Source organism: Pleurodeles waltl, chromosome 2_2 (assembly GCF_031143425.1).
Source record: "Pleurodeles waltl isolate 20211129_DDA chromosome 2_2, aPleWal1.hap1.20221129, whole genome shotgun sequence".
In the NCBI taxonomy this organism is placed as follows: domain Eukaryota; kingdom Metazoa; phylum Chordata; class Amphibia; order Caudata; family Salamandridae; genus Pleurodeles; species Pleurodeles waltl.
Genome location: NC_090439.1, coordinates 1,098,824,949 through 1,098,843,869, shown reverse-complemented (window position 1 = coordinate 1,098,843,869; position 18,921 = coordinate 1,098,824,949).

The window sequence follows — 18,921 nt, the reverse complement described above, 5'->3', positions numbered from 1 at the left end:
TGTAATTGGGGCCACTGATAGGACTCACATCGCCTTGGTACCTCTGAGGACCAATAAACAGATCTACAGAAACCAGAAGAGCACATATTTGCTCAATGTACAAGTGGTGTGTCTTGCAGACGGGTACATAACACATGTAAATGCAAAATTCACAGGATCAGTATATGATTCCTGGGTCCTGAGGAAGACAATTAATTACTTACCTGTAACTGTAATTCTCCAGTATTGGAATCTTTCATAGATTCACAAGCTTTAATCATTCCCCGTCGCGAAATGGGAGCCCCTGGTACATTTAACTAAGTAGAGTTCAAATAGATATAATACAAGGGCCCTATGCCTCTTTAATCTAACAGTCTATCAGAGTCATTTTAAGAAAAAGGACCAAACTTGAGCATCCACCAATCAGGCGACACAACCCTCTAGAACCCTCCTGAGAGAAGCTCCAGTACCTCAGATTTTCCAAGCACAAGTGCGTATAACATAACAAAAGAGAGAGAAAGAGAGGTGAAAGTGAGCTTCTCCAGGGAGGCTGGTGGGTCGCATGTGAATCTATGAAAGATTCCAATACTGGCGAACTAGTTACAGGTAAGTAACTCATTTTCTTACTCCGGTATTGGAACTTTCCTAGATTCACATGCTTGAATCTGAGTAGCGAGCAGTACATATGCACATTGAAGCGTTGTAGCCATGTATGTCACAGAACACGTTAATATATATAGCAACATTTCAAATCAAATACTGTCTGTTCCCCTATCTTCCCTTTTTTTTAAAAAATCATTATAAGCATTGGATCTGAATCCAAAAGTAATAGTCATAAACACTGTGCATACCTGATCTTAGGATGGAGGTATGAAAGAGATGGCTCACAATCACTGGAAGAGGTTCCTGAGGACTGCTTGACCCACCGCTACCTCTCCTTGAGATAGTGCTTCCAAGCAGTAAACATATGGCAGCTTTTCAACATCGCTGCTCTACAAATGTCTAGAAGGGCTGCGGCCCTTGTTATACCCTGCGGCGGTCTTTTTGTGGGCTTTTCTTGATTGCTGTGAAGGAGATCTTGTATCTAATCTTTCCCTTTTTGATGACTTTTTGGACATTGTTGAGTCATCACTATCAATCCGAATCCGAGACTGGATTATCTCTGTACTCAAGTTTCTGCAGCCAAATCAATAATCTGCCTTCTCTATCCTTTACAGTTCTAGAGGGAAAGGTACGACAAACCTTACAGTCCTTGACTGAGTGGTCTGGATGGATGCAGTATATGCAATTCTGATGAGGGTCTTCAGAATGTAGTCTCTTTTTACCACAGGTCTTGCAATTTCTGAATAAACCATTCTTCTCCTTGTCAGACATGTTTTATGTCTTACTCACAATCAGTCAAAACAAGTTTTAGCAGAGAAAAAATAGCTTAAAGCTAATCCAGAGGTGACGAAAGAGCAGAGCTCTGAGGAGACTCCCTAGCATGACATGCAGTAGAAATTCTGAGGTAGTGGAACTTCTCTCAGGAGGGTTCTGGAGGGTGGTGTCGCTTGATTGGTGGATGATTAAGTTTGGTCCTTTTTCTTAAAATGACTCTGATAGACTGTTAAATTAAAGAGGCCTAGGGCCCTTGTATTATATCTATTTCAACACTACTTAGTTAAATATACTGGGGGCTCCCATCTCGATGACGGGGAATGATTAAAGCATGTGAATCTATGAAAGTTCCAATACTGGAGTAACAGCAGTGTCCCAGCAATGTTGTCACAGCTACAGGGAGAAAGGGCCTGGCTCATAGGTATGTGTACTGCTCTCCATGTCAGATGTTTGTATCCCTCCAAACACATTCAGCACTCTGCCAAGCATTGTTACCTATAGTCATGTTCCCTTTTCCACACAGGTGACTCTGGATACCCCAACTTGCCCTGGCTCCTGACACCTGTGAGACATCCTACTACAGGAGGGGAGAACAGGTACAATGAGGCACATGGTCAGACGAGGCGAGTGATTGAGCGGACTTTCGGTCTCTTGAAAGCTAGATTTTGTTGCCTCCACATGTCTGGTGGTGCCCTACAGTACTGACCATGGAAAGTCTGTAATATCATTGTTGCATGCTGCACGCACCATAATCTAGCCCTCAGAAGGAACATCCCACTGTTGAAGGAGGGAGATATTGATGCTGGAGCAGTGTGTGTGGCCAGTGACTCTGATGCTGAAGGGGAGACAGACAAAGATGAGGCACATGACAATAGGACTTACCTGATTCGTCACTACTTTCAATGATATACAGGTATGTGTGATTTGTATGTCATCTGCACATGGAAAATGCATTGTTGAAAACAGTCTGTAGCCAGTATTTGCAAGCATCAAGGTGTGTTTGGGGACTACACCATTCCATCTTGGTTTCCGATCCTGAAAGGTAGTTGACTTACCATGAGGGGTAGTGGAAATGCACTGCTGTTAAGGACATGTGTGGAATGCTGGTGGCATTGCGGTACATCCTTGTAGTTCTACCAAAGGTTTAGAGACCTCAGTCTGCCTGTTTGGATAAATGTAAGGGGGACTTATTAGTCTTGTCCTGCTGCGTAGGCATGTCATGCCGCATTGTCAGCTGCTGTGTGGCAAGTACCTGTTCCTGACTACTCCGGGGGGTGAACAATAGAGGACGTTACCTATGTTACATCTTTTCTATCCCACACATGTGAGAGTGCCTATGCAGGCCCTTACACATGTGGCATCATATCTGATGGGCCAGTCATCCTGTGTATGTGTTCAAATGCTGTGGATGTATTACTGTGTTTCACATTCCTTACAACATTGTGCCTGATTCCATTTCATTTTCCCTCTTTAGGTCACATCTCCGTCTGCAAGCTGATTACTGTATTGCCTGTTGCCATCATTGACACTGGATATCATCACAATTTGGATGTATTTACACACCTGTTGGAGTGTCCCACTATATCTGTCACTTCAACATTATTGTGGTGCCAACATGTGTATATATATTTGCTCTTTGGAAACACGATTGCCACTACATACAATGGAGAGAAGTGCACCATAACTTGTGTTAATTTGTGTTTAATAAGTGTATGACATCACAGTCCAGAGGAGTGGGGTAATGGCCTAGGTGCTGATCAGAGTGGGTGGTATAGCTGTTTGTCTCACAGGTTCTGTATCCATTTGCCTGGTATGATGTGAACTTGATTTGGACAGCCAACAGGGTGTAACAGTGGCACACAAGGGTGACAGTTCAGAAGAGGGATTACTTCCTGGTGGAGGATTGGTCTTGGCCTCAGGTTCTGCAGGATGTCTGGATGGGATACGTCTTTTAAGGTGGGTCTCTCAATTGCAGGGGAGCTGGTGGCCTGTGGGTCATTCTGCTGGGTCTCCATTCCAGTAGCAGGTGCTGATGTTGATGGCAGTGGTGTTGCCTGACTACTGGATGGGGCCTGCTGTTGGGTGAAGGATGTCTGCAGGATATTGTTCAATTCCTTGTACTCCCCTAATATGGAGACCATGGTGGCATTGAGGCCCTCATTCTGACCCTGGCGGTTTCAAACCGCCAGGGCCACAGGCAATGGAAGCACCGCCAACAGGCTGGCGGTGCTTCCTGGGCTTTTCCGCCGCGGTCAGAAAAGGGGATCCGGCGGTTTCCCGCCGGAATACCCCTGACCCAGGGAATCCTCCATGGGGATTCCTACCCCCTTCCCGCCAGCCTGTTCCTGGTGGTAAAAGCCGCCAGGAACAGGATGGCGGGAACGGGTGTTGTGGGGCCCCTGGGGGCCCCTGCACTGCCCATGCCACTGGCATGGGCAGTGCAGGGGCCCCCTAACAGGGCCCCACAAAGATTTTCACTGTCTGCATAGACGGGTGCAACTGCACCCGTCGCGCCCCTGCAAATCCGCCGGCTCCATTCGGAGCTGGCTTCCTCTTTGCAGGGGCTTTCTCGCTTGGCCGGCGGGCGATCCTTTGGCGGTCGCCTGCCGGCCCAGCGGGAAAGCCAGAATGGCCGCTTCGGTCTTTTGACCGCGGTGCGGTCATTCGGCGGTAACCGCATGGCGGGCGGCGACCGCCGCCCGCCGCGGTCAGAATGACCGCCTGAGTGCCTGCCACTGCTGCATGCCCTCCTGGTGGTATTCCCCCTGCAGCATTTGGGTGTCTTGCAAGGTGGTGAGTATCTGGTCCATCTTGTCCTGGGTTTGCTCCCAGGACTCTAGAGACAGCCTCCTGGCCAGTCGTGTCCTGTACCTGCCTCCTCACTTGATCCCTGATTGCCCTCCCACTGGCCCTTCCACCCTCTGCCTGTGCCCCTGGAGCAGTATGCCTCCTCCCACGTACACCAGGACTGTCATTGTCTTCGGTTTGCACCATTGACTCCTGCCCCTGTCCTGTAGGGCACACTGATGTTTGATGTGACTTTGGGGCACTGATATGAGAAGGTGGGCTCTGCTGTGCATTGGCTGCCACAGGGGAGCTTGTTTCAGTTGTGGACAGGGTAAGGCTGGTGGTGGTGGACTGACCACTCATGTCTGAAGGGCCAAGTTCGTCATCCATATCGAGACTTCCAGGGGAGGCCTCCCCTACTGGACCTGCTTCCAGGCCTGGGCTTTCTGTCACTGGCCTCCTCTGCTGTGTGGCAGTACTTGGGAGACCTGTGGAATGGGAGGTATTGTGTCAGATGATGGTATTGTAGCAGTAACATACATGGTTGTATGCCGTCATTGACTGGATTTGCAGGGCAATAATGCATTGACAGGTACTAATCCACTGCTTGTGTTACCATCAATGGAATGTCGCAATGGGCCTCTTTTGGAGAATAGTTAATGTTTGTCTTGCTACTGTCATTGCCATGTAATGATGTGCATGCCTTATACTTATTGGTGATGGGGAGTGACATGGTTTAACGTGCAATTGCAGAGATGTGAAGTGAATGTAGCAGTAATGCAAAGGTAGGGAGTGTTGCATTGTGGTATTTGTGATACTCGCTACAGTGTGGTATATCCATGCACTAGGTGGGCCTGTGAGGGAATGGTGTCATTATGGGGCTGTGGCATGCAAGGGTGGGTATTGTGTCCATGGTGTGCTGGTGGTGTGAGGGGATGAGAGGGTGGTGGGGGTACATGCTGTGCACAGGGACATGTTGGCCGGGTAGTGCAGTTGACTTACCAGTGTCCAGTCCACTAGGTATTCCTATCAGCCCTTCTGGATGTAGAATGACCAGGATCTTCTCCTCCCTCAATGACAATTCTGGGGGAGGCAGTGGGGGCCCACCACCAGTCCTCAAGATGGCGATTTGGTGCCTGGAAGCCATCGCCCGTACCTTCCCCCATAGGTCGTTCCACCTCTTCCTAATGTCCCCCCACCTGCGTGGATGGTTCCCCACTGCATTCACCCTGCCATAAGTCGTTCTTCTGGGCTATAAATGTCTGCTGGACCTGTGCTCCAAACAGTCGCAGCTCCACTGTGACGATTTCATCAACCATTACCCTCAGCTCCTCATCTGTGAATTGTGAGTTTTTTTGTGGTGCCATGGTGAATGGGTTGTGGGTGGGGGTGTATGTTGTGAAGGGATGCTGGGTGTGCTGTTTGTTGGTGTGAGTTTGGGTAGTGGTATGTGTGTGAGCTCTGTGGTGTTTGTGTGCAGTGGTGTGTTGTGTTATTCCTGTTCAGTGTGAGGGTGCCTGTGATATCTAGGTGCAGTGCCTCCTTTCAGTGTGCTCTTGCCTCGCTCTGTCAAAGTTTCTGGTTGCAAAGGGATCTGGGTATGTGTGGGGGATGGTTTGTAGTGCTGTGGACAGGAGTGTGTATGTGTCTCAGGTATTGGGTAATGTTATTGTCCAATGTGGTGCAGTGTTCTGAGGTTGGTGCCTTTATTCCCACGGCGGTTTGGACCGCCAATGGATTGCCACTGTGTTGGGGCCGCAGTGCTGATTTGTGACTCGTTATTTGACAGGCGGGATATTCTTGGCATGGCGGTGGTGGTGATGCAGCCGCCTCCTTCACGCCATTGTTTCGGCCAACGGTGTCATTTTTTGGGTGGTGTTGTGTGGGTGACTCGCAATGCACCAGTTTATTTCATACAGATTGATGTGCAGACCCCTAACTGAAGCTAATAGGCCAGCCTTTTTTATTTTGGTGTTCTGATCCTTTGACAAAGCCAGGAGGCGTGCCTGACGTAAAATTACTTATATTTTTTACAGTTCATTTACATTTAAAAAACTCAGAAATTCATTAAAAAAAACAAAAGTTAACATGATTTTATCTCATCTTCCTTACATTTAAATACACCTCAGATCTTCACTGAAAAAATCAAAGGTTAAAGTGAAGTTATAGTTAGTTGGAAATCTCAGTTATAATATAACATTTTCAACGAGAATCAACACTGAAAGTCACTAGTTATAAGTAAATTAAGTAACTATAACTCACACCCTTATCATGCAATGCTTATGACCTCACACAGTACTGCATATTACCCATGACATGTTCTATGATATGATTGATAACAATACTGATATTATCTGAAATTACGTCACTGATAACACTGCACTGTGACAGTTTACATGAAATGATAAAACTTTGTAAAGCCTGCAGTTACCCAAAGGCATCAAGGTGCTAACAAGGGGAGAGGAGCTCCGGAGAAGGAAAGAACTCTTATCAAGAATAGCACCATCAATCACAGAGTAAATAGCCATGTCTTTAATGCTTTTTGGAAGCTATTGTTTTTTTGTAGATCACAAATTACTTGTGGAAGAGAGTTCCACACTTGGTTGCAGCCACAGAAGAAGACATTGGCCCCCACCTAGTCTTCCTGAATTTAGGAATGACCAGAGAATTGTGATTAGCAGATGAGGAGCTCTGATGGGAATGTATCTCTGGAACATCTTAGTTAATGCTCTGGGCCCAGTATCTTGCACCGCTCTATGAACAATGCATCAAGCCTTAAAGGAAATGCGCTTGTTCATAGGTAGCTAGTGTAAATTGGAGATCCCCGCTGACGCTGATAGATGTTCAGGAATATCAAGTACCAGTTTTGCGGCAACATTTTGTACTAGCTGAAGTTTAGAAATTTCAGTTTTATTGTCCTCAAGTAGAGAGCATTACAGTAGTCTAGCCTTGAAGAAATCAAGACAAGTACTACCTGTTTGCGAGCCTTCAACGAAAGAACGGGGAACACCTTTCTCAACATACGTACAATTAAAAAACAAGTGGATACAGTGTGATTGACCTAATGTTCAAACAATAATTTAGTATCAACAAGGACTCCAAGATTTTGGGTGGGGTCTGTCGGAGTAGGTAACAACCCTAAAGTGTCACACCACCACGAGTTGATCCAAATCAATGGCTCATTACCAAAAATTAGAACCTTGTTCTCCATTTAGTTTAAGATAGTGACTGCTCATCCAAGATGCCACTGCCTGCATGCAATTCTTGAAGTTGACCACAGTAGTCTTGACATCCTTAGTGATAGACACAATAACTTGCATGTCATCTGCATAGAATACGCCTGCAGTCCAAAGGATCATATTCGATTGGTCAGAGGGGAGACATAAAAACTAAAGAGGTCTGGGCTCAAATATGAGCCCTGCAGCACACCACATGGCAATGAATGGGATCATAGCTAAATAGATTGATGACAACTGCTTGGAATCTTTCCTTCAGAAAGGATGTTAACAAATTTAAAGTTGACCCAGAAAGCCCCGGTGTTCGCAGCCGGTCTGCCAAAAGGGTAGGAGAGATGGTGTCAAAGCCTGCGGATAGATCCAAAAGGATCTGTGTTGCAGCCTGCTCAGCATCAACCACAGAGCGAATATTATCTACCACTGAGACCAAAGCGGTTTCAGTTCCACAATTAGATCTGAAACCAAATTCAGATGGATCTAGAAGCTCATGCTGCTTCAAATAAGCCACCAATTGTAGATTGAGGTGCTTCTCCAAGATTTTAGATGGAGTTGACGACAGAGAAATGAGTCTGTAATTTTTCAGATCAGTGGGATCTAGATTAGTTTTTTTTAACAAAGGCTTATCAACTTCCCTTTTCCGCAGTAGGAGGCACATTCCTGAGCGGATAGCTTTGTTAATAGTAGTAGTAAGGCAGGGAGTCACCCTTTTGGCTACCAACTGCAGGACTTTAGCAGAACATAGTTCGACAGGGGAACCTGATTTCAATAATCAGGTAAGCCTCCACCTGTTCAGCAGTCAAGCAGGAAAATCTTGAGAGTCCTTTCCTCTGCTAAGGCACCGAATCTATGCCCCCCAGCCTGTTCTCCAGGGTAAAAATACCAGACACTTGTTATTAACTAGATCAGGTTCCCTATAGATATTAAGAATTCTGGTTTGAAAAAGAGCTTGCCAGCCTATTGTACTTTTTTGATCTCCAGTTAAAGCTTGGCAGGACATCATTGATTCTGCAGGATATGAGGCTTAGCCACAGTCACAGTAAAATGGGTAGCAGGTAGTTGCATGTTTGTGAAGCAACACAGCATGGTTCATGTAAGTCTATGTCCATGTGGTTCTTCAAATGCTGGAATGCTGCTGTAGCATGCATTCATAGCCTTTAGTAGTTTGATTGCAGTCAATTTCCAGACAGTGGCAATGCATCCAAGAAGTTTGAAATTCCATCCAACCAGGTTGGGATAGATATGCCCTCCTCAAACATGTTTCTGGATATAGCACATCTTGCCCTGCTCCCGCAATGTACTGTGGGGGATGATGTCTACATTTCAATAGGCAGGCACAATCTCCATAATTCTTCTCTAGTGAAAAACTTTGTGTACTTCTCCCAGACAGGACTTGCAGAAAAAGGTAGCTGTGAGAAAAAGAATACATAAAGAATGGGACTTATCTTAGTAAATAATGCCTTTGAAGACAACATGTCAAATCAATTTATAAAGAATGCTCCACCGACATGAGCACCCACCCCCTCAATGAGCCAGAATATTAAACACAAAGTAGATCATTTCACTGTGTAAGAGGTTAAAGTTACTCCCAGCTTTTAATATACAAAATATCAGCGCTACACCTGTAGAGTACATAGGGGCCCATTATAAATGATGGAAGCCCCCTTTTAACGTCTGCTCTGATCAGGAATTGAAAGTGCCGTAAAAAATGATTCACGGAAATCTCTTAGATTTCCTTGTGGCATTGTTTCGCCCCCCTCCAACGGATGAACGCCATTTTTGCATACATTATGCCCGGCGCAGGCATTATATAGTGCAAAGGGTTACAAAGTGCACAATGCATGCATTGCGCCACTTTGTAAATATGGCGCGAGGATTTCGGTCTTGTTGGGCCACATTAACATCACAAAATGGAGCTAATGTGGTGCAAGGTGGTGCTAGGAGATTATAAACTTGCCCCCAAGTGTTTGTCCAGACCGTATGCCAATCAATCATTATAACCATGATATTTTGCTCATATTTAGGAAGAGTATCAAAATATTTCACTACCAACGTTTTATGTGTGATGGCATGCAGGTAGTGGGGTAGTAGTAGTAGAGAGTTAACTTACCAGAGTCCAGTCCTCCTCCTACTCTGGCCAGGCCCTCAGGATGCAGGATTGCAAAGATTTGCTCCTCCCATGCTGTTAGTTGTGGTGGAGAAGGTGGGAATCCACCGCCAGTCCACTGTACAGTGAGCTGGTGTCTTGCTGCAATGGAACGTACCCTCCCCCATATGTCGTTCCACCTCTTCCTGACGTCATCCTTAGTTCTTGGGTGCTGTCTCACAGAGTTGACCCTGCCCACGATTCTCCGCCATAGCTCCATCTTCCTAGCTATCGATATCTGCTGCATTTGTGCTCCAAATAACTGTGGCTCTACCCTGATAATTTCCTCCACCATGACCCTTAGCTCCTCCTCTGTGAAGCGGGGGTGTCTTTGTGGTGCCATGGGTGTTGTATGAGGTGTGTAGGTGAGGGTGTGTTGGGTAAAGTGTTGGGGTGTGTGATGTGGGGTGCGTGAGTGGTGTATAGGTGTGTATAGTGTGGGGCTCTGGTTGTGTCTGTGTTCTTGATGTCTCTCTGCTGGCAATTGTTTCTAATGGTAAAGGGTTGTGGGTAATGTGGGTGTGTGTTTTACAGTGGTGTGGGTGTGGTGTGTGGATGGGTGTCTGGTGTGCGTTGTTTGAATTGACCAATGTGGTGTTGTTTTGTTCATGTGTGTCCATTGTGAGCGTGGCGGTATGTACCGCCAATGGCTCACCTTCATTGAATGTCCGCCGTGGTGATTCGTAGGTCATATTGTGATAGGCGTTGTTCTGTTGGCATAATGGTGTGGGTTTTGATACCACCAATTTATCACTGACTTTTGGTGTGGCGGATTTGTGTCTGTAGATGAATTCTGTCGGATTGGTGTGTGTGTGTCATATTATGGTGAACGGATATCCACCGCGGCTGCGGTAAGTTGCCGGCAGTCAGCATGGCGGTAAGTGGGATTTACCGCCAATGTCATAATGAGGAACTAAGAGTCTTAATCCTTAGAAAACAATGAGAATGCTGTTGTTAAACAAAGTAATTGGTTAGCGCAAAAAAAAAAGCAGCACGGGCAAGCTTTAATTGGAAAAGTCAGCAATGCATTGATTCCTTACTCGCAAGTGAGGATGTGCGTCATTTCCATCTCCAGTTGGGTCAGCGATGCGTCATTTTTCTCCCTCGCAAGAGAGCGATGCGTTGATTTCTGGGCGGGGCACCTCGGATTCGCGCAGAGTCCATTTGATTTTGACACCCAGGGATGATGTGTGGAAAAATCCAGTTGCAAGGTATCAGAAAACCACGCTGCGTGGGGTTTTCGTCATTGTGAGCCTTCGTTAGTCGGTGTTGCGCGTTGTTTCTTCAACCGCATTGCATCACTCTTCCAGTGGCGATGCAGGTGGAGCATTGATTTCAGCTGCAAAGCCGGTGGCACGTTATTTATCAGCCGCGTCACGGAAGGTATGTCGGTCGGTCGTCGGTCTTAGCGTGGATTTTCAGTTGTCTGCCAACATCTCCTTTCAAGGGCCCAGGAACTGGATAGGGCACCACTTGGCAGGGCAGAAGTCTCAGCCGACAGTCCAGGTGCTGGCAGGAGAAGTATTTGATGACCCTGAGAATTCAACAACTGGAGGCAAGCTCAGTTCAAGTTCTTGGAGATTCTTCTCCAGAAGGAATGCACAACAAAGTCCAGTCTTTGTCCCCTTTCACAGACAGAAGCAGCAACTGCAGGATAGCCCAACAAAGCACAGTCACAGGCAGGGGCAGCACTTCTCCTCAGCTCTTCAGCTCTTCTCCTTGGTTCCAGAAGTGATCTAATTTTTCTGGGGTTTTGGGTCCACTACTTGAACTCTTTTCTGCCTTTGACGTAGGCAAACTGCCTTGTCCAGCCCAGGTCCCAGACACACACCAGGGGGTTGGAGACTGCATTGTGTGAGGGCAGGCACAGCCCTTTCAGGTGTGAGTGACCGCTTCTCGCCCTCCCTCCCAGCACAGATGGCTCATCAGGATATGCAGGATACCCCAGCTCCCCATGTGTCACTGTCTAGAGAGAGGCGCAAACAGCCCAACTGTCAAACTGACCCAGACAGGGAATCCACAAACAGGCAGAGTCACAGAATGGTTTAAGCAAGAAAAGGCCTACTTTCTAAAAGTGGCATTTTCAAACACACAATCTAAAAACAAATGTTACTAAACTCCATATGTCTGTCTGCTCCCAAAGGGAAGTTGTACTTTAATAATATTTGAAGGCAGCCCACATGTTAACCTATGAGAGAGATAGGTCTTGCACAGTGAAAACCGAATTTGGCAGTATTTCACTGTCAGGACATATAAAACACATTAGTATATGTCCTACCTTAAACATACACTGCACCCTGCCCATGGGGCTACCTAGGGCCTACTGCAGGGGTTCCTTACAAGTAGGAAAAGGGAAGGTTTAGGTCTGGATAGTGGGTCCACTTTCCAATTCGAATTGGCAGTTTAAAACTGCACATACAGATACTGCAGTGGCAGGTCTGAGCCACGTTTACAGGGATACTAATGTGGGAGGGGGCGCAACCAGTGCTGCAGGCCCACTAGTAGCATTTGATTTACAGGCCCTGGGTACCTCTAGTGCACTGTACTAGGGACTTACTAGTAAATCAAATATGCCAATCATGGAAATCCAATTACACATACATTTTACATAGGAGCACTTGCACTTTAGCACTGGGTAACAGTGGTAAAGTGCCCAGAGTATCAAAAACAGCAAAAACAGAGTGCAGCAAACATCAACAACCTGGAGAAACAGAGGCAAAAATTTAGGGGAGACCACACCAAGGATGCTAAGTCTAACAAATGTCCCCCCCCAGCTGAAAGTGGGAAACAAATACCCAGCCTCATGGGAGTTCTCATCACTAAGGCGGAAGAACCTGGGCAGGCCATCAGCATTGGCGTGTTGTGTACCAGGGCAGTGTTCCACCGTAAAGTCCATCCCCTGTAGGGAAATGGACCACCTCAACAATTTTGGATACTCATCCCTCAAATGCAATAACCATCTGAGGGACCGGTGGTCGGTCTAAACCCAGAAGTGAGTCCCAAACAAGTAGTGTCTTAGCTTCTTCAGCGTCTAGACCACAGCAACTCTTCACGCTCTATTGCACTCCACCTACATTCCCTGGGAAGTAACTTCCTGCTAAGGAAGGCTACCGGTTGACCGAGGCCCTCTTCATTAAGCTGTGACAGTACAGCTCCTATACCATGCTCCGAGGCGTCTGTTTGCACAACAAACTCCTTGGAGTAGTCAGGTGCCTTCAGCAAAGGTGCTGTGCACATGGCAGCCTTCAGGGCATCAAAAGCAGTATGGCAAGCTTCTGTCTAGATCACAGTTTTTGGTTGCTTCTTGGAAGTCAACTCATTCAAGGGGGCAACAATGGTGCCATACCCCTCAACAAACCTCCTGTAATAGCCAATGAGGCCTAAAAAGGCCCTCACCTCAGTCTGGGTCTTCGGAGGCTCCCATGCCAGAATGGTGTAAATTGTTGGCTGGTGGGGAGCCACCTGGCCACTCCCTACCTGGTGTTCCAAATACACCACTCAACCCTGCCCTGTTTGGCACTTGCTTGCCTTACTAGCGAGGCCTGCCTTTTGCAGGGCCTCCAACACTCTGCAGAGGTGCTGCAAGTGTTCCTCTCAAGTGGAGCTGAATACTGCAATGTCAACCTCTGGAATGTGGCAGGGGCATTTGTCATTCAACAAAAGTGCCTTATGCGCCACATGGAGATATCAGAGCTAGGGGTAGCTGTGGTATTTGGACCGGGTTCAGCCACCACAATCAGTAACCTACCAAATACAGGCATTTTTGAACAGTTGATACCTGCTGCAATTGGTAGGATGACACGTCTTGTATTGAACCCATAACATTTGCCTACCCACAATGCCCTGAAAATCACAAGATTCACAACATTTTACCCCTCTTGTCCCTATAGAAATGCTGCCCTACTTGTGTGGCTGGGTGTAGTTAAGTACCCTAACAGGAACAGGTCAAGTGGGCCACAAATATGACTCATATGTGTAGTGTTAGGTGCAAAATAATATGTAATGTCATATGTAGTTGTAAAGTGTTCTCTCACCCTAGAGAATATACTGCCACTGACACAGGACCAGTCTGAGCTGAACCACTGTCTTGCCTAGTTGAAGAGCCAATTCTTCAGCTTCTTGTGGAATTCAGAAATTTCAGAGGTGGCTCTGATGTGTAGGGTCAGGTTGTTCTGGGCTTTCGGAGCACGGTAGGAGAAGGCACAACCACCGGTGCTGGTGCTGTGTATGGAAGTCCTGCTGAGAAGAGGTGTCTGGAAGGTTTCTAAAATCTGAGGCGGTTGTTGAGGTATGGGCAACCAGTGTTGTGGAAGATTCTAGATTCCTTGACCTGAGTGAACCTATCTACCTTTGAAACATGCTAGGGAAGACTGCCCTAGGTTCCCTAAAGAGCACTTCAAACACTTTAGGTATTGCGGCACAGGGTAGCCCATGACAATGTGGCTTACATTCCGTCCACCGTTATGTGTAGTGTAGTGACTGTAATGCACTTGTTATATACTGAACAGAACATCTACCACGTTCTGGCAGCGGATTAAGGTTTCAAGCAGGGCAAAAGCAAATCTAAGATTTTCTCAACTTCAGGAAACTATCTGAATGATTGCTTGCCTAGAAAGTAGTTGCCCATGGAAGGTCTGTATCCTTGCACAGCCGTTGAAGGGTATATACTGAGGCAGCTCCACCTTAGTCAAATTCCTAATACTTTAGTTTTGATGGGTACAATGAAAAGCAAGTTGAAAAACATAGGCCAGGCTGAGATGGGCACTGGGTCAGTAACAGAGTCTCCTGCCTCTTTCCTTGCTTAGAGCAAACTGCAACAATAACATGATCGAGTCTTGCTTGCTGTTGCAGGAATGTGGTAGACATAGTGCCAATCTTGCAACCTTGCCACGTCCTCCACTGCGGCAATAAGATTTTCAATGACAGTCAAGTGAAAGTCAAGGAAACACTTTGGTTTTTCAGTGGTGGTCTGGCGATAAACAAAAGCACATAACACATACATACACAACTGGATTAGATAGGTAAACAGCTTCTTATACGAGGTGCATGTTTTATCACTCACACCATATGGCTGAACTACCTGGTCATTCTTATCCACCCCACTCATGTACATGTTGTTATCAAGTACAGGGGTGAGCTTGTGAAGTTTGGCCAACTAACTCAAAACCGTGTCCGACTACGGGTTCTTATCATGGATTGCAGTGAGCACATGCACACTTCACCTGTCAGAAAACGTGACTGTGAAGCAGGTTGTTGAAACGCAAAGCAGTGCTCTGAGATTTTTGGAGCTTCTTACAGCAAGCTTCTGTGGGAATCCTTTGTGGTGACAGCAAACTGTACCACATCCCAGAGTGCCAGCTTTGTACAGCTCACTGGGATAGACAATCTGCTCCAGCATTTCAATCTTTGTCTTGGGCTTCTCCCTTTGTAGAACATTCTAATGGGTAGCAGGTTCTAAAAGCCTTAAATAACTTTCTCCTTCCGGCTATACGAGTTGCTAATGAAGGCCTTCTCCCCAGGTTATAGGCCCTCAACTGCAACTCAGGCCTATAACTCTATTTCAGGGCCTTTAACAACTATTATAGCCCTTGGTAGTATGCTATAGGGCTAAATTAGAAAACACTGGAATAGAAAGAGCTCCATTGAAGACAATAAAGTGGTTCAGTGCCAGTAACAGTTACTATATGTCTCCTGTTCCACATTCCAATGTTTGCTGTATTGGCTGCAGATCAGGCTATAACTTGGAGTCAGGGCCTTTAACAACTGGTACAGCTCATGGCATTAAGCTATAAAGCTGTAATAAAGCACTTACAACCAAGTTTTAGGTGTTTCCTGAATAAAGTGGAAAAGGTTTTGAGCACAAATAAGGGGGTAGTGGATTCCAGAGTCTTGCTACTGAAACTGAAAGTTGGATCTGTTTCCTGAACTTATTTTTTAAGAAACCAAATGGGAGAAATTGATTTGAGGATTTAGAAGCACATCTAAGGATGTTCCATTTAAATTAAGAGGTCTTGAAGATAGGGGATTGTATGCAGACAGCGGTATGGACATTAGTCAAAAGCTTGAACTGTATTCGCTTCCGCAATTTATAGCACAGCTAGTGTAATGTGGGAGAGGTGTGGTCCCATCTTCATTGCCTGCTAACAGACACAGCAGCTTTATGATTCAGCTACAAACAAACTAGAACTTTCTTGGCCGCTTAAATCTAAGCACTTCCTCCCTAGCCTATTTTCAATTGAATTAATATTGTTACTGAATTCCCCAAAGGAACATGGAAAAGAGAGTAAAAGAACATGGAGATGCAGGAAGAGCTCTGAGATGGTAAAATCACAAACTTGTTACTGCAGCAGTCTAGGGATCAGTGCTGTGGTGGTAGCAACAGCTCCTTTAACTAAAAACGCTTCTGTTATTGTCATGTCTAAAGCAGTGTTTAATGTGTACTTGTGTTTATCAGTATTTGGCACCATTACTTCATTAACACTGGTACTTATTTATGACAATCCAGCACATGGTGGTCCGGATTGTCAGAATACATCAGTTTAATGCTTGAATACACATCTAGAAAATATTTCTAGCATGTCCTGAACATTCTTACAGATTTGGGTGGCCTAGAATTGTCTAAACTGTCACATCTGTTTCACTGAATGAATGAGTTTTATAAAGTGTACAGATGCTTCAAGGAGTGTTGCAGCAGTAAAAACTAATAGTCCATAAGGCAGAATTCACAACAAAGTAAATAGCCAGGTTTTGAGCATTTTCCTAAATATAGACTCCAAGGCCATTGATTGAAGTTTACATGGAAGCTGATCCCAAGCTTGCTGAGCAAGCGAAGGAGCAACCGCCCCTTCTGGTGTGCTTCACTTTCTGAACCACAGTGAAAGTGGCTTGTGACAAGTGCAACATAGCATTCCTTCAGAGAGTACTGTTGTAGTCTAATATCCATCTATAACTTGTGCTCTAGGGTACACGTTGCAGCCTCACCATGCACTACTAACTAATTACCCCACATATTACTTCAGCCATAACATATTCTATGACATCATTAATATTATCACTGCAACATTTGCAATAACATTTTTGATGAGACAACTGTGCATGGCAGGGGCACAAATTATAGTTATTATTATTATAGTCCTGTGGCCAAACCCTCAATCCCCCACCCCGCATGCACCCAACCCCAAGCTGTGTAGGTTGGTGCATTTCTTTTGAAATTCTGCTTTACACCCTCCATGTGTCCTATGGTGTGAGGATACTGTAGTACTGTGCTGATTACTGTGATGATGTAATACATTCTGGTGCTGGGCTGTGAGTAGGAACATTCTTAGAATGTTGATATTGGCAGTGCTGGACAGTTATTGTTTGAACTGAAGATGCTCTGGATGTTTGCTGGCTGTGCTGCTCCACAACCATGTAGCCTCTACTAATAAACCAATAATTAACTTATTCCGTGGTCAGAGTACTTATCGCAGGATATTTGGTGATGAGCTGGCTAAATGCACTGAACTGCGTATGGTTTGTTTGTGGAATTATTCCTTATTTTGAACAGGGAGATTTATGTGGGACATACAGTGGAGTTCAGCACAGAACAGTACCTCCTTGGATTCATTTACTTTTCTGATTTGTCAGCTTGTGGAGACTATTGTAATTGGATTACTCTGCACCGTATAACTGAGACAGCAATAGTAATAATCAAGCCTGCAGTAGATGCGGAATGGTGAAGGAGGAACGTGGAGTGGGGAAGGAACTCAAATCTTACCATCATTTGCTTACTATTGGCAATATTACATTTTGTAAAACACTGGTGAGGATTTGCAGTGAGGAATGCGCTACACCAAGTCATCACGTTCGACATCGGACGTACAGACATTTTACTATTCTGTCTGATCCTGCCAGTTTGTGACGTTATCTTCCTACGCCGTCCAAGGAGTTCCTGATTCGTAATGCCACATCATCGCGTTTACGTGCAGGCATTTTCCTATTCTGCCTGACTCTGCCTGGTTGTGACGCCTTTCTGTACGCCGTCCTACGAGTGAGGCCTTACTGTTTCACGCTGCCTGACTTGCATGCTTCCAGTGCGCCAGTCATCTGCTGAGCTTTGTCAGTCAAAGAGCAGATCACAGTGATTTTCACACCATACTATTTTTGCTTAAATACTGTGTTTTTGTTGTCTCACAGAGAGGATCATGGTAATTCGCACACCATACTATTTTTACTTAAGTACTGTGTTTTTTGTCTCACAGTGCGGATCACAGTAATTTGCACACCTTACTTTGCACACCATTCTAGATTTATTTATATATTGTGTTTTATTTTTATTCACAGGGTGGATAACGGTGATTCGCACACCTTACTATATTATCTAGTAGAAAAAGGATTCAAACAGCACTCGTATATTATTAATTGTTGTTTTAACATTAGGCCTGTCTAACATTTACAGGGTTTCACCAACACCAGCATTTTTAGATACGCCAGGTGAACATCCTCAAAAGTGGGATTTATAGTTTGACGCATTTGAAATGTATTTAGGTGCCATAAGAGCCTTAAGATTTAGTGCAGAAAAGAAAAATGTATTCTTCTTCATTCTTTAGGGTTTAAAGATATGTATGTCTACACACACCTACCGGATGTACCTGCACAAGAGGTTGATAAATCTTATAGATGAATATGAAACAGATGAGACATACTTTTTTTTTTAAAGAAAACAAAATGACAGAGAGGATGTAGAGTCATACATTTTAGTACTATGTAGACTTATTTCTGGTTATATATTTGAAAATTTCACGGACCAACTTATTAGAGATCAAATTGTGTATAAATGTAAAAACAAACAAATTAGGCGAAAAGTATTAGCCATGAGTAATCCAACTCTTGAAGAGACTATCAAGGTAGCAAAAAGCATGTAGATTTCACAAGTCTCCTCATAGGAACTTCATGATAACTCTATTGAAATGTTCTAAGCAGCTGCAATCACCAAACCACCTGGGCAGAAGGGGGCAAGACCAAACAAGAGCTGTAATCTCTGGGTTCAACAATACAAATTTGTGCTTTCCATTTCATAACGCTTCACATGCAAAAGGGGGGTAGTGTCCGGCAACTAATGTTTCATGTAACTATTGTAAAAAAAATGGGCATTTTGCCGAAGTATGTTATAAAAAAAGGGCACAAAAGATATTGACAGTTTTTGTTGTGGAATCGGAGAATAATTCAGAGTCTGAAATTGTTTCTGTGCTTGATGATGTTAAACAAGACAATTGTCGTAAGGATTGTGTTGACCCTATCATAGAAATAAAAGTAGGGCACAGTGTTCTTAAATTACTAGTTGGCTCTGGTTCTAGGATCACTATGATCTCACGATCTTTTTTCAATGAAACATGGGGTGATAGACCTTTGATGCCACCT